Raw genomic sequence first — 24,552 nt, 5'->3', positions numbered from 1 at the left:
GCTTTCCTATGGCCAATCTTTGCTAAACAATGACGATTCTTCCCCATTGGAATGCATTAAATAGGTTTCAATGCATTCCAATGGGGAAATGCTTTTCGCTAGACAATGCTTTCGCTAAACAGTGATTTCAGTGGAATGGATTATCATCGTCTAGTGAGGCACCACTGTATATATATAAAAACAAAGGTATAATGTCATAAATGGGATTGACTACTGGTATTCCTTTGTCAGAGCTGAAATGGGACACTTCCCTTCCTTCCTGAACCATGATCCACCATGCCATTACATTCATGGGGTTGGCTGTGGGCCAGTCACACACTTTCAGCCTGGCTTAGCTCACAGGGGTCTTGGTGAGGATAAAATGGAGAGTAACTTCAGTACAGTGAAGCAGGAAATGTGAATCACAAGTGGGACAAGCAGTGGAGGGAGAGACTGGCTTCATGGTCAGTTATATAACAAATTACTTTTAAAGAGTAATTGTCCAGATTCTGAATGGCTTCACCCTAGGGGTATATGGATTTTCATACCAAGACACCTCCTCTCCAATTATGGCATGAATTGTCAGTACCATGGGAAAGGTGCTGCGGACTGGCATATTAGACCTCCTCTCCTTCCAAGGTTATAACACTCTAGAGCAGTGGAATGTTTTTTAATAGGACCAGTCTATACCTATGTTTTGAATTCATGCCATCTTGTACTCAGTATATGCCATAAGCTTGCCACCAAAGGCATATTATAACATATGTCATTTGTCATCCATCTGCTCTACTACGAAGGAAATGCAATCTGCTAGTGTGAGTCCTTGATTTATTTTTACCTCTTTGCTGCTCAGTTTGAAATATATTCAGTGCACACATCATCTCATACTATTCTTTGCATATCTATCAAGGAAAAAAATATATGCTTCTGCAGAAATTCAAGGTGTGAAGCCAAATAAATTGCTAGATTTCACTGAAAGTAATCTCAAATGCAATAAATGATTTGCTTAGTTCACACCTAAAACTGTTAATATCTGAGTTTATTTATAATGAAGATGTCACGATAAAATTCAGTCAAAGACACCATGAAATTATCTTCTTAGGAGGCAAGCAACAGTCTTTGTATCATTTCTACAATGTATGAGGATGGCAAGACACTCCCCACGCATGATGGGGGCAAAGTTTACATGGGGAACAGCACAGAATACAAACGTCTCCATCCAAAATATTTTGCTCCAACATAAGGGAAGGACTCTCCTTTCGGAATCGAGCTTCATTTGCCTTTGTCACATTTATTTATTAGATTTCTATACAGTCTTTCTCCCAACTCAAGGCACGACAAGTACCATCTCCTCATGACTTAAAAACAACTCTCATTTTCATATCTAACTAATTGTATGGAAGGTTTGCTTACATCCAACATGCAACTAATTACATCCAAAGCATGCAGCCCCTCATTCTAGTACCAGAAATGGCCCGTGAGATGGTTGGCATGCAGTCCCCACAGGGAAGTAGAGGTCCTGATAAGGATTGCTTGAGGGAATAAGGGACTAATGTTTCTTCACCAACAACACAGAAGCATACCTGATTGCTGCTTCTGTGATGCTAATGGTAGTGTGGAAACTGTTGTCCTGATTAAGAATGTAATGAATACTCACATATTTTCTCATGCTTGGTGAAAAAGAATATCTTTGGTTAAAAAAGAAAGAAGGTGGAAGCTTTAGCATTTTCTTCCTCTGAAGCCACCACACCTCGTTTTGAACTGGATTGCTGGGATGGGGACAGAGAAAAAGATTTATTCCACTCTGTGTGTGCATGCATGAATGAATGCCATGTGCATGTTCTCAGAACCCCTGAAATGTTCTTCTACTCGTGAGATACTGTATTTTATTTATTGAACTACATCAGATGAACTGGGTAGCAGGAAAATCAGTGGACTAAATAAGTAACTCTTCTGGGATCCCACATTCAGGGACAGAAGAAGAGCAAGTTGAAACGTCTTTTGTTCTCACTGCATCTTAGCTCAAGAAATGCTAGGCTATGATTTTTCTGTTGTGATCATAGTCATTTCAGGTATACATACATCTGGTTCAGAAGAACTATGTGTGAAAAAGCAAAACTGCAGGTTACCTGTGGTGATGGTTTCATCTGTGCCACCTTTCTTCTCTGACTAGATCTCTCCAGTCTCCACCAGGGAGTAAGTAGCATGAGTACAACAGAGAACAGAGCCATAATGACATGAAGGCTACTCAAGACTCCCTACGCCAGTTATGATGGCCTTCAGTTGTGATGGGGAAGCTGGTTCTACCATCAGGCTTGAATAAAAAATTCACCCAGTTCATTTAGCTTCTATGGATGGAGTGGGAGGGACACCATCTTGTGTTATTATTATTTTTTTCCTCAGGCAAAAACTACCAGCCAAAACTGGCAAGCAAGGTGGTAAAAACAGAATGCAATCATTTCCCAATCATTTTGAATTATTTTTAAAAAGCTGCTTTAGTTTGGTTATCCCAGCCAGTTGCCGTTTCATCTTCCAGCAAGTCGAATCACTGAATGTTGAATGCCTAATCATAAATGCTGATCCCTGGAGAGTAAAATTGTTCCTTTATATTTTTAAGTGCCAGCAGCACTTATGTGATGCCTGGTGTCACCATATAATATGTTGAAGGAAAGCACTATTTTGTTGTGAAATGATTCAAGAGCCAAGCAAATTAATAAATGACAACTTCACTTTATTTAAGGACAGAACTTCAGTTTAAAGTTACTGGTCTGTAGCAACAAGGAAAGCTGATGACAGCACAGAAGCAATTTCACAGTCATTAGTTTGCTCTCCTATTTGAGCTAAGGAAGCTTCCAAAATGTGAAAATAGCTTCTCAATTTTCAAGTTCATGAACATGATGTTACAAATTGTTTACCTGCCTCTGGCAGCAGTAAGGAGAGATTTAGCAACAACTGGTTTTCAAAGATGAGAAAGTGACTGGTATTAGAGCAAGGTTACTTCTTGGTTAAATGCTACGGACCCCATCTACTCACCGTAGTCAATTCATGATATGTCTGGGCAACTTTTGCTATGGTATGAAAATTAGAAAATGAAAATAAGAAAACTCTGAGGCAAGTAAGATAAAAGGACCAGATGGAGATGGGGAAAGGAAAGAAGAATGGTAAGAAGTTTGGTTGATAGGTAGGTGTAGAAGAGGGAGGCTGATTTCTATGAACATCCTATTTTTCTCTGCTGTGTCCAATAGCAACTTCTCGGGTTCTCTGATTCACGAATCATCAGATATTAGGTATAAGAAAGTCATGCCGCAAGGCAGAATGATATGCCTTCCTTGGGTAGCAGAGTACAAGGAATGGTACCTCCTTCCTCCGAAAGAGTCCCTACTGTTCTGCAGAACTGCAATGGCCCACGTAGTAGGCAGCACATAGCTCTCCAGAGCTAGCTAGTCTTTTAATGCCTGCCCTTGTAGAGAGAAGCAACAACTGTTTTCTGTGGCAGAGACTGGGCAGCGGCAGTGACCAAGAGAAGGCTTGAAGTGCCATTTCTCCTGCTTGAGGTAGTGAGAAAATTCAGACCCCTGCTTTTTTTGTGCAAGATAAATATTTCAGGATTCAGGCTCCTTGAATGATACCAATGGCAGCTTGTCATATTATATGCCATTTATATAATGTGCCCACCACCAGCCTGGCTGCCACATTCTGGACCTGCTGAAGTCTCCAGAACAGGCTCAAGGGATGCCCCACGTACCTTTGAAGTTACACCGTCTCAAGGCAGCACTATATGAACCACGATCTGATTAGAGCCTTAACTCAACTATGGGACAAGACTATGGGTGAGTCTTTTCGGCTAAGATGAAGGATTATAATGATGAGTCCTGGAGGAGATAAACCCTAAAAGAGTTCTGTAAGTGGGGGTCACTACTGAGAAGATCCTACTCCCTGTATCTGCTAGCCCAATTTGTTTTGCAAGCAAGCACAGAAGCAGGCTCTCCAATGCTGGTCTGAATGTGGATGGGAAAGTGTGGGCTTCATCTCCTTCTGCTCCCCAGAATGCTAGGTGCTGAAACGCCAAGGCAACCGGATGCCCAAAGGATCATTTTGACATCCTAGGTCATTGCCTTATCTCAGCAGAGACCAGGCACTCAGGAAGACCGTTGCCTAGACATGCAAAACAATTATTCAGAGATCTCAACAAATCATCCAGATGCACTACCCTCCAATACCTGTGCACCCATCCTGAACTTTATGAAAAAAAAGGCAAAAGGTCTGACCAAAACAACGACATGTGATATCTTAGTTTTGCACTGGAGTTCAGATAGGTGGCCCATAGACTGGGTGCTCCTATGCCAAAACAATGGGTCCCAGTGCCACCCACACCCCAAAATCGTTTGTCTCAAAAAGTCCCCATGTGTTCCATGGGAAAGACTCATGTGATTGGATTTGTCTATGTATTTTTTGTATTTAGACATAGTCACCTGACATTTGTAATTTCGCTGCAAAAAGGTTGTGGCTTCATCTAAATGGCAGCTGTATTGGCAATTATGAACACAAAACTGAAATATCAGCCTTTCTTGTCCAAAGTGAATTATCAGGATGAATATAATTTGTTAAAATATTTTGTCTGGAATGTCTGGGCTGCTGTGAATTGTTTCACTGCCTCATAAATCTCATCTCATTAAGTGGGTTTTTGAACCTATGTAGATGTGAAATTGGCTACTTTTCAGAAGTCTACAGGAAGTAGAATGAGAGGCAGCTATGGATTTCATAAATGGGTTTCTAGGAATATCATATTCCAGTTCTCAAATTAGCACTGCGTGTTAAAGCCACCACAGCCCCACTGAAGTGAAATGATTTGCCAGAATTTACTTCTGATTTAAGCTTTTCTCCCTACCATGCAGAGACCATTAAAAAGTCGTTCCAGTGTTAGTTCCTTCTTGTGTGTAAATCTTTTTAACAAAAAGTGAAGTGGCCATTATCTCTGATTGAAATTGTTTGAATTCTATATAAGAATAACTATATATTGATTTCCTTCTCTTTCTGTTCCATTATTGTTCTTTCGTATTCTGATTTAACATGGAAGTTTCTAAATTTAATTGTGAAATTGGTATATGCAACTCTCCAAAATTTTCATTTCCTTTCATTTATTTTCTGGGTGGTGGTCTAGTTTACAGATGGACACAAATGCCTCTTTGCCCTAAAAAAATGAAGTTGATGTTTTATTGAAAGTGAATGGGATCTCTTAAAATTTAAATTACCATGTCATGATTTGCATTTGGATACAAGCTGAAATAGACAGTCTCTAAAAGATTCTGTGGCAATTGGGCTGCCCTTCAAAATTTAAATACAGAATTCAAAAGAAATCTTGAAGTCAGCACACAACCTTGGTTCTAATGCTGAATTTTATTTTACACAGTGTTACAGCACTGACAGCCTGTTTTGGATAAGAAAACAAAAGTTAAACCAGAGATTCTCCCCTCTCCACAACAGATCCTTGCTGAATTCTATCCACATGGACACTAAGCTATACTTTTAATAGAAATGCAAATAATTAATGTTTAGATTCATTAGGAGGGGCATATTAGACAAAGTAATAGAAGGCCTGCTAATCAGCACCTCTTCAGAGCAACGTTGTAAATGCATGTGTAAAAAAAAGGACCTGCAGACAAAGATGAGAATGTAATCAGTTAATTCGTTTCCCATGGTGAATGGTGATGCTGATCTCCCCAAAATGGCACTGGTCAGGAATACTCTTTCCCAAGTCTCTTTCCAAAGCAGATAAATACCACCTGTGGAAAGGCCTGAGAAAAAGGTGTGACATATCCCATTGCTTCACAGAAGACATCTGGACAGGCTAAATGCAATAGAATGAAAAATAGAATGAAAAGAGAAGGGGCGTGAGGGTTCATAAGAACCTAAGAAGAGCCCTGCTGGATCAGGCCAAGGGCCCATCTAGTCCAGCTTCCTGTATCTCACAGAGGCCCCACCAGATGCCTCTGGGAGCGCACAAGACAACTAGATACCTGTCTCCTGATACCTCTCCCCTGCATCTGGCATTTGGAGGTATCTTCCTTTGAAGCCCGGAGATTATACATCCCCATCATGGCTTGTAACCTACAATGAACTTTTCCTCCAGGAATCCATCCAATCCCCTTTTAAAGACATCCAGGCCAGATGCCATCACCACATCCTGTGGCAAGGATTTCCACAAACTAACAGCAAGCTGGGTAAATAAATTTTTCTTTTGTTTGTTCTCACTGTCCCAACACTCAATCAGAGTGGATGTTCTCTGGTTCTGGTATTGTGTGAGAGGGAAAAGAGCTTCCCTCTATCCACTTTATCCATCCCCTGCATAATTTTATACGTCTCAATCATGTCCCCCCCAGGAGCCTTTTCTCTAGACTAAAGAGCCCCAAATGCTGTAGCTTTTCCTCCTAAGGGAGGTGCCCCAGCCCAGTCATCATTTTAGTCACTCTCTTCTGCACGGTCACCCGATTCTTTGGACGTTTTGGGGCTCAAGTCCTTCTCAGGACTGACTAAAGATAGTACTGAACTCGTATCCAAAATATCAACACTTATTTCAGGTAAGTCAAGAAAACTATTAACATCAACAAGGTATTTAACTTGTCCTCTTCACACAACGGTGTGAGAAAGGGTTTCACATCTTGAACACTGAATGGATTAACTGTGGTAATTTTGAACAGTCCCTTGCCTATGGCAGGTGAAGTCTCTCTGAATTCTGGTCCTGATGGCACTGACAGCAGGGGCATTTGGTCTCTGCTGCATAGAACCTGAGTATCCCTGTTCCCAGTTCCTGGAGCTCCCAGGATTCTGGGTCTCAAAATGCCTCATCCTTCTTTCTCTCTCCTCCCAAGCTATCCCGGCTCTTTCCTCTCTTATTCTCCTTCCCTACTCACCAGCTTCTTTCTCACCCGAATAGGAGGGTTTTGGGGGTCTCACCTTCCTCTGCTTCTCCCTGCTACTTCATGAGGAATCCTAAGCTTTTCCCACTGATGAGTCCAGGGATTTTCCCATCCAAATCCACCCTCATCCTGGTGGGAGTATTATCTTCTCTTTCCTTGAGTCTGCCTTTCCTGCTTCCACAACTCTCTTCTTACTCCTCTTGCTCCTCTCTCCCTTATATATCCCTCCTTCTCTTTTACTCCTGCCTTTTCCAACTGTTGTTTCACCTCCCCTACCTCCCCTTCTCTATCCGTAAACCTGACTCCTTTCTCAGATTGTTTTCCAGCCTCTGTCAGAAGTCTTGCCCCATGTCTCTCTATTTCTCCTCTTTGCCCTTCAGATCCTGCCTCATCTCTCTCCCCCCCCCCCAAGGAGTGGTCACTTTCCATATGATCTGGGGCTTCCCCTTCTGGGCATCTATGGGTCTTTCCTGTTTCTCAGTAGAGAAGGATGGCATCTGAGCCAGGATGGTACCAGACTGGCTATTCTCTTCACTGGGGACAAAGAAGGCAAAAATCCTCCCCCAATCCATTAAAACACAATGGGATATGAATGCAGCACATGCCTTACTCACACAAATCCACTGCCACAGACATTAGTGGGAACATAAAACACTACTTCACTGCCACAGATGTTGTTCAGACAAGAGCTTATGTGATAGGTCCACAAAATAAAGGATTGCATAGGCGCCTAGTTGAGAACTCTGGAGAAAGCAAGAAGTAGGAAAAGGAACTCCAGGGACACGGAGAGTAAGGCAGCCAAAGACAAAGACTACAGCGCCAGAACCATGGAACCACCCACTAGCCATGCTGGCTGTGGAATTCTCAGAGTTGTGGTCTTACACATCAAAACTCACAAAGTTTCCCATCTCTAGGCAGGGGGAGACAATAAGATGCCGTTGTGAACAAAAAGTAGGTAGGAAAAGATGGAGAAGTAAAATTGCTGGGTGTCCAGATGCCACATGGAATTGGTATGTTTTGTCAGTTCTTGGGGAGACAGAGGCAGATCTTAGGGCAAACACTGCTGGAGGAGGAGGAAGTTTGATTTAATTGGGCATTGTTTGTTTGTTCAGTCGTTTAGTCGTGTCCGACTCTTCGTGACCCCATGGACCAGAGCACGCCACGCCCTCCTATCCTCCACCGCCTCCCGGAGTTGTGTCAAATTCATGCTGGTAGCTTCGATGACACCGTCCAACCATCTCGTCCTCTGTCGTCCCCTTCTCCTCTTGCCTTCACACTTTCCCAACATCAAAGTCTTTTCCAAGGAGTCTTCTCTTCTCATGAGATGGCCAAAGTACTGGAGCCTCAGCTTCAGGATCTCTCCTTCCAGTGAGCACTCGCGGTTGATTTCCTTTAGAATTGATAGGTTTGTTCTCTTTGCAGTCCAGGGAACTCTCAAGAGCCTCCTCCAGCACCACAATTCAAAGGCATCAATTCTTCGGCGGTCTGCTTTCTTTATGGTCCAGCTCTCACTTCCATACAACACTACAGGAAAAACCATAGCTTTGACTATTCGGACTTTTGTTGGCAAGGTGATTTCTCTGCTTTTTAAGATGCTGTCAAGGTTTGTCATTGCTTTCCTCCCAAGAAGCAGGTGTCTTTTAATTTCGGGGCTGCTGTCTCCATCTGCAGTGATCATGGAGCCCAAGAAAGTAAAATCTGTCACTGCCTCCATATCTTCCCCTTCTATCTCCCAGGAGGTGATGGGACCAGTGGCCATGATCTTAGTTTTTTTGATGTTCAGTTTCAGACCATTTTTTGCACTCTCGTCTTTCACCCTCATTACAAGGTTCTTTAGTTCCTCCTCACTTTCCGCCATCAGAGTGGTATCATCTGCATATCGGAGGTTGTTGATATTTCTTCCTACAATCTTAATTCCAGCTTGGGATTCCTCCGGTCCAGCCTTCCGCATGATGTATTCTGCATATAAGTTAAATAAGCAGGGTGACAGTATACAGCCTTGTCGTACTCCTTTCCCAATTTTGAACCAATCCGTTGTTCCATATCCAGTTCTAACTGTTGCTTCCTGTCCCACATATAGGTTTCTCAGGAGATGGATAAGGTGGTCAGGCACACCCATTTCTTTTAGGACTTGCCATAGTTTGCTGTGGTCCACACAGTCAAAGGCTTTTGCATAGTCAATGAAGCAGAAGTAGATGTTTTTCTGGAACTCTCTGGCTTTCTCCATAATCCAGCGCATGTTGGCAATTTGGTCTCGAGTTCCTCTGCCCCTTCGGAATCCCGCTTGTACTTCTGGGACTTCTCGGTCCCCATACTGCTGAAGCCTACCTTGTAGGATTTTGAGCATAACCTTGCTGGCGTGTGAGATTAGTGCAATTGTCCGGTAGTTGGAGCATTCTTTGGCACTGCCCTTCTTTGGTATTGGGATGTAGACTGATCTTTTCCAGTCCTCTGGCCACTGTTGAGTTTTCCAAACTTGTTGGCATATAACAGCATCATCCTTTAAGATTTTAAATAGTTCAACTGGAATGCCATCACCTCCACTGGCCTTGTTGTTAGCCAGGCTTTCTAAGGCCCACTTGACCTCACTCTCCAGGATGTCTGGCTCTAGGTCAGCAACTATATTGTCTGGGTTGTCCGGGATATCCAAATCTTTCTGATATAATTCCTCTGTGTATTCTTGCCACCTCTTCTTGATGTCTTCTGCTTCTGTGAGGTCCCTTCCATTTTTGTCTTTTATCATGTCCATCTTTGCACAAAATTTTCCTCTAATATCTCCAATTTTCCTGAACAGATCTCTGGTTTTTCCTTTTCTGTTATTTTCCTCTATTTCTTTGCATTGTTCATTTAAGAAGGCCCTCTTGTCTCTCCTTGCTATTCTTTGGAAGTCTGCATTCAATTTTCTGTAACTTTCTCTATCTCCCCTGCATTTTGTTTCCCTTCTCTTTTCTGCTATTTCTAAGGCCTCGTTGGACAGCCATTTTGCTTTCTTGCATTTCCTTTTCTTTGGGATGGTTTTTGTTGCTGCCTCCTGTACAATGTTACGAGCCTCTATCCAAAGTTCTTCAGGCACTCTGTCCACCAAATCGAGTTCCTTAAATCTGTCCTTCACTTCCACTGTGTATTCGTAAGGGATTTGGTTTAGATTATACCTGAGTGGCCCAGTGGTTTTTCCTACTCTCTTCAGTTTAAGCTTGAATTTTGCTATGAGAAGCTGGTGATCAGAGCCACAATCAGCTCCAGGTCTTATTTTTGCTGACTGTATAGAGCTTCTCCATCTTTGGCTGCAGAGAATATAGTCAATCTGATTTCGATGTTGCCCATCTGGTGATTTCCACGTGTAGAGTCGCCTCTTGTGTTGTTGGAAAAGGGTGTTTGTGATGACCACCTTGTTCTCTTGACAAAACTCTATTAGCCTTTGCCCTGCTTCGTTTTGAACTCCAAGGCCAAACTTCCCTGTTGTTCCTTTTATCTCTTGACTCCCTACCTTAGCATTCCGTTCCCCCAGAATGAGAAGAACATCCTTCTTCGGTGTCAGTTCTAGAAGGTGTTGTAAATCTTCATAAAATTGTTCAATTTCAGTCTCCTCAGCAATGGAGGTTGGTGCATAAACTTGGATTATTGTGATGTTGAAAGGTCTGCCTTGGATACGTATTGACATCATTCTATCATTTTTGAGATTATATTCCATTACGGCTTTTTCCACTGTTTTGTTGACTATGAGGGCTACTCCATTCCTTCTACGGGATTCTTGCCCACAATAGTAGACATGGTAATCATCTGAGTTGAAATCACCCATTCCCATCCATTTTAGTTCACTGATGCCCAGAATGTCGATGTTTATTCTTGCCATCTCCTGTTTGACCACCTCCAGCTTCCCAAGGTTCATAGATCTTACATTCCAGGTTCCTATGCAGTATTTTTCTTTCCAGCATCAGACTTTCCTTTCACTTCCAGGCACGTCCACAGCTGAGCGTCCTTTCGGCTTTGGCCCATCCACTTCATCAGCTCTGGAGCTACTTGTACTTGTCCTCCGCTCTTCCTCAGTAGCATGTTGGATGCCTTTTGACCTGAGGGTCCCATCTTCCAGCGTCATATCTTTTAGCCTTTTGTTTCTGATCATAGGGCATTCTTGGCAAAGATACTGGAGTGGAATTGCTGGTTCCTACCCCAGGTGGATTGCGTTTAGTCAGAACTCTCCACTATGACCTGTCCGTCTTGGGTGGCCCTGCACGGCATAGCCCATAGCTTCTCTGAGTTACTCAAGCCCCTTCGCCACGACAAGGCAGCAATCCATGAAGGGGCATAAGATATCCTTATAACATTCACCTAAGTACTGGGCATCCATGCCCACCCATGTTCAGCCACCCATGTAGAGGAGACTAGCGTTACAGTGTTTGTATGTGTGTGTGTGGTGTGCTTGTCCACCACTGGCACACTCACAACTCACAAATGTTACTTTTTTGGTTTAGAATTAGAACCCAGCCAGCATTTTTCATGGCAGATGGTACCAAGTCCATAACTTATGACTCTTCTTGTTGCATAAGCTCTGGTAGTAGCAGCATGGAGCTTGGGGAAAAGCTCCTTATGGACTGGCAGAGAGCGTTTCACTAGCCCTGCCAGAAATATAGAGCTGAGGGAGGAGGAAATCTCCATACATTCATGGACTTTAGATAATGCACTACAGGTTGTGAATATAACCAGGAATGGCAACAACCATTGCATTCACTGGGTACATTTTGTCAGCCAACCACTGTAAAAAAGAGTGTTTTGACTCAAAAACCCAATGGATTGCCAAATTACCTGCTAGCGGGATTTTACTCAGATTATAGATCCACTGAGTTGGATTTGTTCCATAATCAACTATCCGGAAGCATTTCTGGGGCCCCTCTCAGAACTCCTGCTTGACCAGCATTTGTGACCTCACAAGGGCCTCAGGTCTCAATGGGGCGATGCTGGATGGAAGGATGGAGGTACAGGAGACAGTGTGAACAAAGAGGTCACAGAAGCTGGTGCAGGAGCAGAGGCAGGAAGGTAGAGAAAAAAACCACAGGGCAACTGTGAAAAGTAAAAGATGAAATAGGGAGAGAGGAAGAGATATGACACCTGGTGGAAGGAAAGTGACAAAAAGAGAAATGTGGCATAATGAAAGAACACCTAAAGAGCTGATTTAAGGAGACATATACAGTGGTGCCTCGCTTAACGTTTGCTTCGTTTAACGTTTTTTTCGCTTAACGTTTATTTTTTCAGAGGCAGATTGTGCTTCGTATAACGTTTTTCCCTATGGGCGATTTTCGCATAGCGTTTTTGGGACCATGCTTCGCTTAACGTTTTTGGTTTTAGGTCCCCTGCTTCGCTTAACGTTTTTTTTGTTTTCAATTTAAAAAGTGTCTTAGAAGGGTCCAAAACGGTTCTAAATGCTTGGATTCGTTAGAGGACCCCTTAAGTCATGTGCAAACCTGATTTGGCTTTGATCTGACGTTTCGTTAATTTTTTGTGAATTTTTGTTTTTTGGCCCATAGGAACCAATGGACCTGTCAAAATCTGACAGCTCCATGCTTTCCTATGGGGGAGAAAACAATTTACAAAAAATTAACAAAAGTTCAGATCAAAGCCAAATCAGGTTTGCACACAACTTAGGGGGTCCTCTAACGGACCCAAGAATTTAGAACAGTTGCTGAGTCTTCATTAATTTTTTGTGAATTTTTTCTTCCCCCATAGGAATTAATGGAGCTGTCAGATTTTGACAGCTGTCAAAAGTTGGGGGAAAAAAATTCACCATTAATTAACGAAAAGTCAGATCAAAGCCAAATTAACTTTTGCATCCGTTTTAGAGGGTGCAGAAGCTAATCCAAGCATTTAAAACCATTTTTGACCCTTTTATGACACACTTAATTTTGCAAAAATTGACTTCGCAAAGCCATTGAAACCTATTGAGTCAGCTACAATACATTCCAATGGAGGATACATTGTATCGTTTAACGATGTTTCCTATGGGTTTTTTCGCTTAAGGACGGCAATCCGTGCCTATTGGAACGGATTAACCGGTTTCCAATGCATCTCTATGGGAAATGGTGTTTCGCATAAAGTTTTTTTCGCATAAGGTTTTTTTTTTTTGGAACCAATTAAAAACGTTATGCGAGGCACCACTGTACTTTAAACCTCTTGTTTCCGAAGTGGCCACAATTGAGACATGCCCCCACAAAAGACAGGAGGCAGACTTAGACATCTATTATTCTGTTCCCTTTAGCATCTTTCCCCCTACTGAATTCTAAGAGCACAGCAACTGCCTTTTAGATATCAAAGACAATAGGTCAGCTGTACCAACAAAGCAAAGCATGAGGCATTTCTGTACTTCGCTGACGGGTACAGTAATGGCAACTCCCTCCTCAGGAGTCTACTGAGTTCTGGGGTTTGTTTCTTTTACTCTCTCTCTCTCTCTCTCTCTCTCAAATAGCTTTTTTGTCAAGATGGGAAAGAAAACAGCAGACGATGCTCCCTTAGAAGAGGGAGCGACTTTGTGTGAGTGCACATGTGGTGGCTTCCTTGTGCTGCCTGTTGGCGCAGCTTGTCATGCCGACTAAGGAAATGCTTTTTGGCAGGGCAATGAAAAACAGATGTAATAACAAATGGAGCTGTTATTAAATCCTAACTTCTTAATGATGCTGGAGGGGAGCTGACAACATGTAATACTAGCAACTATGACCTGATTTCACAGGAAGCCCTCACTGAGTAACTTTCAAGTGGAAGCCAGAGCTTTCAAGCAGGGAATATGTACACAGTGACATATGACCCTTGCATCATTAAAAACGTGGAGAGGATTTCTTATTGCTGGACCAAAGGTTATACACATAGTGAGATCTATAATCATTAGGAGGTGAGGGACACTCAGCCTCAGGGTTGAAGGTGCCACAACTAATAGCTGCTTCCCTGATGCTGTGCCTTGCCCCTTGTATTAGCTTTGCTCTAACACTAACCCTTTCATGCTGAGGCTCTCCTCTGCTTCTGCGTTCTTTACAAAATGGCAATGAGAGCGAAGGAGGGACTGCAGGGACAGCAGTGTTTTTAATTGCAAGACACAGGGGGGCTTGATCCTTCCCTCCCAGTGTGTTGTGTTAAAAACAAACAAACAAACACCAGCAATTCCACAAGCTGCAGTGAACTGTTGTTTTCAATTTGCAGTGAGGTAGAAATGAGAGAGGATTGGTCTCAGAAAATGTGAATGCAAGCCAAGCCTTCTATTTCCAGGCAAATTAAACTGTCAGTTGGAATTTTACTGAGTCAAAGGGCTTTGGTGGAGAAGCTGCTCCAATTTTAGTAAGCATGACAAGCACGTTCAATGGGCATTTCTGAAATAAAGCAGCCAAACCTTCTCAGTGGAGTAATTCTAGCAATTCCTAAGACAAAACGGCTAAACAAAATAACAACAGGTAATGGTTGGAATAATTTAAAAATTTTTTTGATGTGTGCTGACAGGTGTTATCAGAACCATGCAGTACTAGGGTAGCCCTCCTGTTTATTTATTTATTTATTCCATTTATACCCCGCCTATCTGGTCATTGCGACCACTCTAGGTGGCTCATCCTGTTAGTCAGGATGAGGTGGGTGCCTCAGGCAGCCGACTCTGCATTGTGTGAATAGGAGCAAATTGATAGTTATTAATTTCATTACTATTGTATTTTTACTGTCAGGAGGAGAACAGGTGCCTGTGGGATTTTATGTTACTTAGGGTATTCTGCATCTTGATCTGGGTCAGATAGGAACAGAATTTGCTATTCTGTCTCAGGCAGCAGAATGCTTTGGACTGGCTTGTGAAATAAGCAGCACTCCCTAATAGTAATATGTGGAAGATGTATTCACTGTAATGTGCAATATCTGTACAACTGAGGAATTTCATCCATCGATAGAATTAGGAGGAGGGCTGTCTCACATACACCCACCCACTGCAGACACTTTATGTGCCCTGGAAACCTGCTATGGAAAACTGGAAACTCTTTGGAGCAGATTTTGGGGTGGCACAAAGAGATGCCCTGTGAGAAAAGAGAGGGACTTCCTTTGTCACTGTGTAAGCACAACGTTTGGTCTGAGCCAGCCATAACCAGCATGCATAGTCTCCTGTCCTATCCCTATTTTATCTTTATAACAAGCTTATGTGGTAGGTTATAGTTGCCAACAATTATTCATGGACCAGATAGGTGGGATATAAATAAAATAAAATAAAAAATTGTGGGGATTTGAATGCACCCATCCTCAGTCCTAATCCTTCTCCCTGATCACTGAATCTTGTGTGTACCTTCAAGAGCTGGTTTGGCCTCACTTCCATGTTGAGTCACAGACAGCACATTAATGGTGCCTCTCCATTTAATTTTCAATCTGAGGATAACCAAAGCTCCTAAATTGCTCTGCAATAGAAACGATGTGGGTGACTGACATCTCTTTACTATAAAATAATGTGTGAGAAGTTTGCAGAGCAGCAAACAGTTTGTTAGATTAGCAGCCCAGGCATTTGGAGGTTATGAATTCATGAGGGAAAAATGGTTAGGGTAGAAAGTGAAGGCTGGAAATGAGAATAATATCCAATGAACACACACACAAAACATCCTCTCTTTTCCACCACACAGTGTGTTGGATTTAAGTACGCTAATATTAGATGGGGATGAAAAAAGGCCTGCTGAAAAGGCCATCAACAAGAGCTTCCAGATTTCTGCTTTGGTATTAAAAATTTAACATCAATTTCTACTCGTGCTCAGCAGTTTACCTCACTAGGAGTTTCAGAATATAATAAACCTACATGGAATCCATTCATCTGATGGGATTATTTCTTTTGCCCCCATCTATCAACCAGTGATGCCAGCCTGGCAGTGCCATTTCACTGAATATATGAGGGCAAGCAGGGGCTGGTCTCTGCCAAAGTGCACTTCAACCTGGCAATGGACAGCCCTCACCCACCTCTTTCTGGGTTCTAAGATTTTGTTCTACCTCATTACTGCAGTGGGTGAACCACAATTCTGCTGCAAATGAAATCAGAATTTTTCTCTGTTGTCCACGTATCTTTCTGATGTAAGTATAGGTGCAACTGTTCCAAAATAGTTTCCCCATATAAACATAGACAGTGTGTTTTAGTAGTTGCTGTGTTACATCAGGACTGGGAAAGCCATACAACTCAGGTGGAGTTTGGGCCAGTCATGACTTCTCAGCCTAAACTGCCTCACACAACTGCTGTGAGGAAAACATAAGGAAAGGGACCATGTATGCAATTTGAGCTTCTTGCAGGAAAGTTAGGAAATGACTCACACAACCATAGAACTACAGAGCTGATTAAGGACCCCCAAAGGGTCACTGAATCTGACCTCCTGGGAAAGCAGAAAATCCACAGATAAGGCATTTCTGGCAAGATGCCATCTAACCTCTGCTTGAAAACTTTTGCAGGCAATCCATTTCACTGTCGGATATCTCTTCCTATACAAAGTTATTCCAAATGTTCAGATGAAATCTTCTTTCTTATCATTTGAATCCATTACTTAGGGTCTCTACCCTCTGGACCCACAGAAAACAAGATTGTTCTATTTCTTCAGACATATTAATACTGTAATAATAAATGGGTCTTTCCTTGAGGGCAGGTTTCCTTCTGCCCTCAAGGAAACACGCATTAGGCCCATAAGAAAGAAACCTAGTTTGGCGGCGGACGAAATTGGCAATTATAGGCCCGTCGCCAACGTTTCTTTCATGAGCAAAGTGGTGGAGAGGGTGGTGGCCAACCAGCTTCAAGCTCACTTGGAAGAAACGGATGCCCTGGATCCATTTCAGTCGGGCTTCAGGCCGCGCCACGGAACAGAGACGGCATTGGTCGCCCTGTACGATGACCTACTGAGGGAGGCTGACAGGGGAAAAATTTCTCTGTTAGTCCTTCTCGACATCTCAGCGGCCTTCGATACCGTCGACCACGGTATCCTCCTGGGGAGGCTCTCCGAGCTGGGAATTGGTGGCCTGGCGCTTGCCTGGCTCCGTTCCTTCTTGGAGGACCGTCCCCAGAGAGTACAGCTTGGGGAGAGTGTCTCGGCCCCGTGGAGCCTCAATTGTGAGGTTCCACAGGGGTCGATTATCTCCCCAATGCTGTTTAATATCTTCATGAGGCCGCTGGGTGGGGTCATCAGGGGATGTGGAGCGTTGTGTCATCAGTATGTGGATGACACCCAGCTCTACATCTCCTTTACTCCAACTGCAGGTGATGCCGTCCTGTCCCTCCAGCGCTGCCTGGGGACCGTACTGGAATGGATGCAGGAGAACGGGCTGAGGCTGAACCCGGACAAGTCGGAGGTCTTGAGGGTGGGTGCCCCCACTGTTGGAGGCTTGGGCAACTCCCTCTCGTTTGGGGGGGTGACTCTTGCCGCAAAGAGTGGGGTTCGCAGTCTGGGGATCCACCTGGACCCGGCGCTCTCCATGGAGACTCAGGTGGCGTCCGTGGTCCGCACCACCTTTTTTCATCTTTGGCGGATAGCCCAGCTGCGACCCTATCTCGATGTGGGGGCACTCACCACCCTGGTCCATGCGCTCGTAATCTCAAGATTAGACCACTGTAACGCGCTCTACGTGGGGCTACCTTTGAGGCTGACGCGGAAACTCCAAGTGGTGCAGAATGCGGCAGCCAGACTCCTAAGTGGAGCTCGAAGATACCATCACATTTCTCCTATTCTGGCCGCGCTGCATTGGCTGCCCATTCAGTTCCGCGTTGACTTCAAAGTACTGACGCTTACGTTTAAAGCCCTAAATGGTTTAGGGCCTCGATACTTGGCGGAACGCTTACTCCCACCCGTGTCACCCGAGCGAGTCAGGAGGTGAGGCTGAGGAGCCTGACGGAAGGAAAAGACAAGAAACCGGGCCTTCTCGCCGGTGGCTCCTCGCCTCTGGAACAACTTACCTCCTGACATTCGCACAGCTCCCTCGCTGGGTATTTTCAAGAAACAACTGAAAACATGGATGTTTAGGCAGGCCTTCCCCCTTTCTACCTAATACCTTCTTTTTCTGTTATAATATATCCCGTTTCTCGCCATCTTTGGGAAAAAAATTATTCTATCTTTTAATTTATGTAAATTATTATTTGTGATGTGGTTTGTTATATGTTTATTTTTTAACTGCATGTTGTAAGCCGCCTAGAGTGGTCACAATTGACTAGATAGGCGGGGTATAAATGAAATAAATAAATAAATAAATAAATATTAGAGTGAAGCAAAATCACAGTTTTTACCATTTGGCCTACAGCAAAGAAGCACTGGAGAAATTCCACTAGAATTTCAATAACTTGCATTCTAACATTAACCTAAGCCTTGACAAATCTACACAGCAGGTGCACTTTCTGGACACTGCTGTGAAATTACAAGATGGACATCTTCACACCATGCTCTACCTAAAGCTCACTGACCACTTTCCTCCAACTTTCACCCCAAACACACCACGAACACCATTAGTTGTCACCATCTCACGACTTAGATCACTGATATGTATCATCAGCAATCTACAGCCGATTCTGGACAACAGTTCCATATGCTCCCAAACCCTGGGTTACTGGCCTGTAGTTTCTTACAGATGACTTCAGGTTTGAAATAACTATTGACACACAACATGAATAACAGGAATGGGAATAAGACACTGCTGCAAATTAAGATGGCAACTCTGCCACTACATCTACTCTGGTAGCACAATCGTAAGATTCAACAATGTCACCCACAACATCAGAAAACATTTACTTGTTCTTCTCCTAATGTGATCTATGTCATTCTTTGGCCGTCTGCACTCTTCATAGGATAGACAGTTCAATCGCTATGCAAGAGAATTAATAGACATAAATCTGACATCAGAAATGACAACACACAAAAACCTGTTTCAAAACATGTCCATCTCCTTGGTACTGTATAAATGATCAGCAAGTCACTGTGACAGAGAAAAAGAACTATAAAATGGAACTGGAAAGAGAGACAGCTGAGATAAGAAACATATATAAGTTCAACAGCACATCAAAAGGGTTAAATATCGATCAGGGATTCTTAGCTCAGTATATATATATAATGTTCCCTAAAATATTTTATATGGACTAGACAGGAGATGGGCACAAATAAAAAAATGGTGATTCATTTTGATTTGTGATCAAGGTTGCCAAATCACAAATTACAAATGTATGTTTTTTTCTGACAAATCGATGAACCGATTCATCAATTCATTTTTTACTTTAAAACTCTATAAAATCCCCCCAGCATCTAGAGACACAATTCACAAGAAACCTTCCCCGACTCTCTACAAGCCCTGCAAGTTTGGTGAAGGTTGAGTTTATACGTCCAAGTTATACACCCACAATAAGGTTTTCCCCAAGCTCCTAGAGACACCAAAATCATAGGGAAGCTTCTATTAAATCTCCTCTACAATCCCTCCAAGTCTGATGAAGATTACATTTCAGAAATCCATGTTATTCATGCACAAAGTGAGTTCCCCCAGGAAAGTGTCCTTTAGCAGCAGGTTTGGAGGAAACCCAATCTTCACCAAAGTTGGAGGGATTGTAGAGGAGAGTCATGGGAAGCTTCTCTATGATTTTGGTATCTCTAGTATTAGTTACTCCTGCCATCTGTAAATTTAATGAGCATCCTCTACAGAGGCTCATTCAAGTTGTTTACAAAGATGTTAAACAACTCTGGGCCCAAAACAGAATCCTGTACCACTCCACTTTTCACTTCTATCCAGATGACAAAAATCTATGCTGAGAATTTTCTGAGTACATCTCATCAACTAGCTACAAATCCATCTAACATTAGTACATTCTAGGTCCTATTTTACCAGCTTGGCCACAAAAACATCATAAAAGACCTTGTTACCTGTAATATTCTATCAAGTTTGTTACTCTACCAAAAAGTGATAAATCTAGTCTTACCAGATTAAACTTGGAATGCTGTCCCTCTGGAGGCTAGATTGGCCTTTGTATCCTTCTGGTGACAAGTGAAGAAAGTTTTGTTTAGGTGAGCTTTTAACTAGGAGAGCAATTTTAAATGTTGTAGGCTGGACACTATGTTTATTTGTGTCATTAATCTGTTTAAGGGTTTTTAAAATCATTTTAACAAATTGTTTTAATACTGCTATATGTTTAACTGCTTGTTAATGTTATAATTTATTGTGTTTTCGATTTTTTTAAAAAACGTGTGAATCACACAAAAAATAAAAAACAAATAACCCTATGCTAAGTCTTGTTCTCTTTCAAGTATTCAGAGATTAACTATTAAATAATCAGTTCTAGATAATTTTCCTGTATTGGTGTTAAGCTGAATGGCTAGTAGTTGAAGCTGGGGTGACATTTTTCACCTACATTCCTTAGGGATTTTATCAGTTCACCAAGAATTCTCAAAGATTATAGACAGAGGCTTTGAGATTACATGTACTGTAACAAACAAATCAATACAACAAAAAGGAATAAAATATATAACAAAAATGCAACAAATAAAACCACAAACACACAGACACAGAGCACACTGGACTTCTTAGAAAGATGAGAAATTTATCAAAAGGCTCCAAGATAAATTGGCTTGCAGGAGAACTAAAATCATAAAATGCAACATATATATTTGAAAATAAGCATAGGTCAGTGGTTTAAGTATCTGGCTGCAGAGCTAGAACTTGGGAATTTGATTCCCCACTGTGCCTCCTTGACAGGGCCTGGACATGATTATCCATAGCATCCCTTCCAACTCTGCAGCTCTAAGATTACTAAGGCATCTCACTCAGTCCAACCTCCTACCAATGTAAAAAGGTAAAGGTTCCCCTTGACAATTTTTGTCCAGTTGTGTTCGACTCTAGGGGGCGGTGCTCATCCCCATTTCCAAGCCATAGAGCCAGCATTTTGTCCGAAGACAATCTTCCGTGGTCACATGGCCAGTGCGACTTAGACACGGAACGCTGTTACCTTCCCACCGAGGTGGTCCCTATTTATCTACCCGCATTTGCATGCTTTCAAACCGCTAGGTTGGCGGGAGCTGGGACAAGTGACAGGCGCTCACTCCGTCACGTGGATTCGATCTTACGACTGCTTGGTCTTCTGACCCTGCAGCACAGGCTTCTGCGGTTTAGCCCACAGCGCCACCACATCCCTCAATGTAAAAAAAACCACAGATAAAGCCTCCCGGACAGATGGTAATCTAAACTGTGTTTGAAAATTTCCAGTGAAAGGGATCTCGCTACAAAGTAATTAGTTCCTTTAGAATATCATGTTTTCCCCAAACTTTAATCAAAAACCTCTTTCTTGTAATTTGAATCCATTTGTCCAGGTCCTAACCTCTGAAGAAAACAAGTTTGCTTCCTTTTCTTGGTGATACCCATTCAGGTAACTATCATATCAGTTCTAAGTCTGCTCTTTTGCGGGCTTTAAATTCCCACCTCTCTCAACCATTCCTTGTAGGCCTTAGCTGTCAGAACGTTTCTTTAGGATCATCATTGTTCTAGTATCTTATTCGTTTCTCTCATAAAATCATTCACTGAGTTGTGCAGAATCCTGCCGTACTGCAAACTATCAATGGAACACTTGAGAAATGATGCTGGTAGGACATGGGGATGTAATGACTAAGCAGAAGTATCTGAATCAGCCTTCCCCACCCTGCACTGTACTAATGTCTTGGACTGCAACTCCCATTTTGCTCAGACAGCATGATAGGTCTCATACTCCACAGAGTGCTAGGTTGGGTAAGACTAGCCTGGATTCTTATCTGGGTGTCTACTGCTTCCAGTGCATTAGCCTTTCCACCTATGTCCTTTGAAAAAAACAGTGTGGCACAGAGGTGTCTGTGATTCTTTTAATAAGCACTATAGAACGCGCACTGCTGAGCCAAATGTAAAAGGGCTTTTGTGCTGAGTCACTGCACTCCACAGAATGTCTGAGATCGGCATTCCTGAGGCTGGGATTTAAAGCCATTCCATGCTGAGTTCACAAGCTGTCATGCTGAGCGCGGCTTAATCATTGGAAGTCTCAGACCTGCTCAGTCAAAGACAGACAGCTGTGCCAACATCCAAGAGAGTAGCTGTGCAAAATTAAACCTTTGTCAAGGAAATGTTCCTGCTCAGAAAAGTAGGCAACTGATTTCCCCTGTGCAAAATTAAAATTAAAAAAAGTCGGTAGTTTGCCAGGTGTACTTGCCCAGGCTGCAAAATGTAAGGTCCTATACTTTGAAGCAATGACTGGAACCGTTTGCACTGTATTATGTCAGTGTATAGGAACTTATTTTAATTCTGTATTGAGTCAAAGTCTTTCAGTTTGCACCTAAAGATTGAAAATGAGGCAAAATGTTATGCTGGCAGTAACAACACTGATGCTATTCTAAAACTAATTGCAAACAGCTAACTCTCCCTGATTACTTGTATATATTGTCAATTCTCTACAACTATTATCTGAACAGTCAAGAACACAAAGTAAAAATAATGGCCGAACTCTTGTTGCTTAGCATAGAAAATCACACTACAGCAGGCCCATTGAATCAATGGGAATTTAGTGAGTCAACTTCACAAGTTCCAAGAATAATATTTGTTGTCTTGTTTTTGGTAATGGTTCTTTTAAGAAACCCTGGATGGAGTGCGAAAGTCTTTGCCTTGGATCCTAAGAATGGGATTTCTTTGCTTTAGTTTAGGGCACTCATATTCTCTTGCTCTGACCTACCATGCATCACTGTCATGAGGACAAAGGGGGCGGGGGAGTGAGAAAGCCATGCATACTTTCCTGAGCTTGTTGGAAAAAACACAAGATATAAAAAAATATTTAAATGATAACCTCTCTCTTGCCATCTTCTAACATCCCTCCAAAACTCTCCTAAAAGCCAGGAAGTCCTTCAGCATGAGGAACTAAGGTGGGGATGGCTCAACATGGGGCACAGAAACCATCTTTATTTATTATGTATTTTTTTAATTCTAATTTTGCATTTGACTTTATATAATTATGTGTTATATTGGTAATTAAATGTTGTATTTTTGTTCTGATTTGTTTGATGATGTTTTATATTTTATGTCATTGAATGTAAACCACCCAGAGCGGCCTTGTTAGCCAGATGGGCAGTATAGAAATGGAACAAATGAATAAATAAAATAAATACATCTACCAGCCTAGGGCTGACCCTGAACATACTGTGGGTTGCCCAAAACCAGATGATCAGCCCTAGCAGCATACCACTGCCTTCTATCTGCTCCAAATATCTTACTACTGAGTCAATTCTTGTTGTTCCCCAGGCAGAGGGGACAACACCAGTGACACTTTTTGAAAGACAGCTTCACCACCTAATTGGTGCCAGTCAGGTGCTATCTTTAATTTTTGATGGGTTAAGCTTCCCATGATGCAGTGCCATGCTTCTACAGCAGTGGTTCCCAACCTTAGGTAACCCAGGTGCTCTTTGATTGCATTTCCCAGGAGCCTTCACCACCAGTTGTGCTGGTTGGGGTTTTTGGGAGTAGCAGTTCAAGAAGACCTGGATTACCCAAGGTTTGGAACTACTACTCTAGAACTAAGATTGGCAAGTTGCTAACACCCTATTCCTTGATATTTCAATGCCAGAATTTGAAATGAGGAAGTAAATTTTTGTGATGGCATGGGATGGGCTCTTGTGATAACACAGGAATGGGGCACCAGGATGACACAGAGGCGAGGCAGGCAAGGGCTGGTACAGTATTTGGCAAAATTGTTTGCAGGCCAAATGATTACAGAAATAAGAATGAGGGGAATCTCTGTCTATGCGCTTAGATTAAATCACCAAACAAAGTAACATGGCAGCCCAGAGCTATGTAAAAAAAGAAGAGCTACTATTCCTTCTAAGACTTGCACCCCGCAGAGAATTATGTGCAGCACACATAACCTTCATTAAGATTTATCTCCCCGGCCCTACGCTGTTGTCGAAGAGTATGAAAAGTTCACAGTGTGCCTATGAGGAGTTTTCCCCCAAGCCCTGTGCCACTGCTGCTGCCAGGGCTTCTGCAGCAAGAAGGTCCTCAAGTAGATGCTCTACTGTCTACTTTGTCCCCAAATGTCATGATGGACCCCTGTGTGTGCCACCACCAGTTTCTTTCCTCAGTCCTCTCTCCTTGCTCTAGCTCTTTATATTCCCATGTTGTACTGTTGCAACACATATGCAAATGCCTTCAGGTTGAGCCAGTAGAACCCGGTGGAACCTTGTGGGATGAAGAACAAGTGGGTGGCCAGGCTTTAAAGACATTCTCACACAAAAACCAAAGTTTCCAGCCCCACTTGCCTGAGTTTGTCTCCCTGCCAGTAGACATGAAAAAGCATAGCAATTCCGGAAGATTTCAGCACATGCCCTAAGTCTTGGCAACCCCCTATGTGTCGCTGGCAGTGGAAATCAGCAGTGGAAGTGTTAGGCAGGCCCAAACTGTGTTGGCATCAACAGCTTATAGTTCTAGATGGGTAACATGGCTTCTGGCAACTGCCTGTCTTATGCCAGATGCTGGTGCCTGATGATACAACTAATTAATATTAAGGTGAATCATTTGGTCATTACTTCGAAATGCACTTATATTAGTTAGGTCAAAGGCTCATTTGGCAATGCAAATAGCAAGAACGTATTTTTAAAATAGAAATGATTCCCCCCCCCCCATCCTTGCAATCCTTGTAATGTATCCCACTTGGCAAAAG

At 42.6% G+C, this 24,552-nt stretch overlaps 1 protein-coding gene across 2 annotated transcripts in view; it reads right to left on the bottom strand.

Annotated features, from left to right (window-relative positions):
- FSTL4 (follistatin like 4) overlaps window positions 1-24,552 on the bottom strand; it is a 573,664-nt gene that overhangs the window by 321,745 nt on the left and 227,367 nt on the right. The gene's annotated exons all lie outside the window — the stretch shown is intronic.

Source organism: Pogona vitticeps, chromosome 2 (genome assembly GCF_051106095.1).
Source record: "Pogona vitticeps strain Pit_001003342236 chromosome 2, PviZW2.1, whole genome shotgun sequence".
NCBI classification, from domain to species: Eukaryota; Metazoa; Chordata; class Lepidosauria; order Squamata; family Agamidae; genus Pogona; species Pogona vitticeps.
This window is presented reverse-complemented; position numbering and strand designations above follow the sequence as displayed.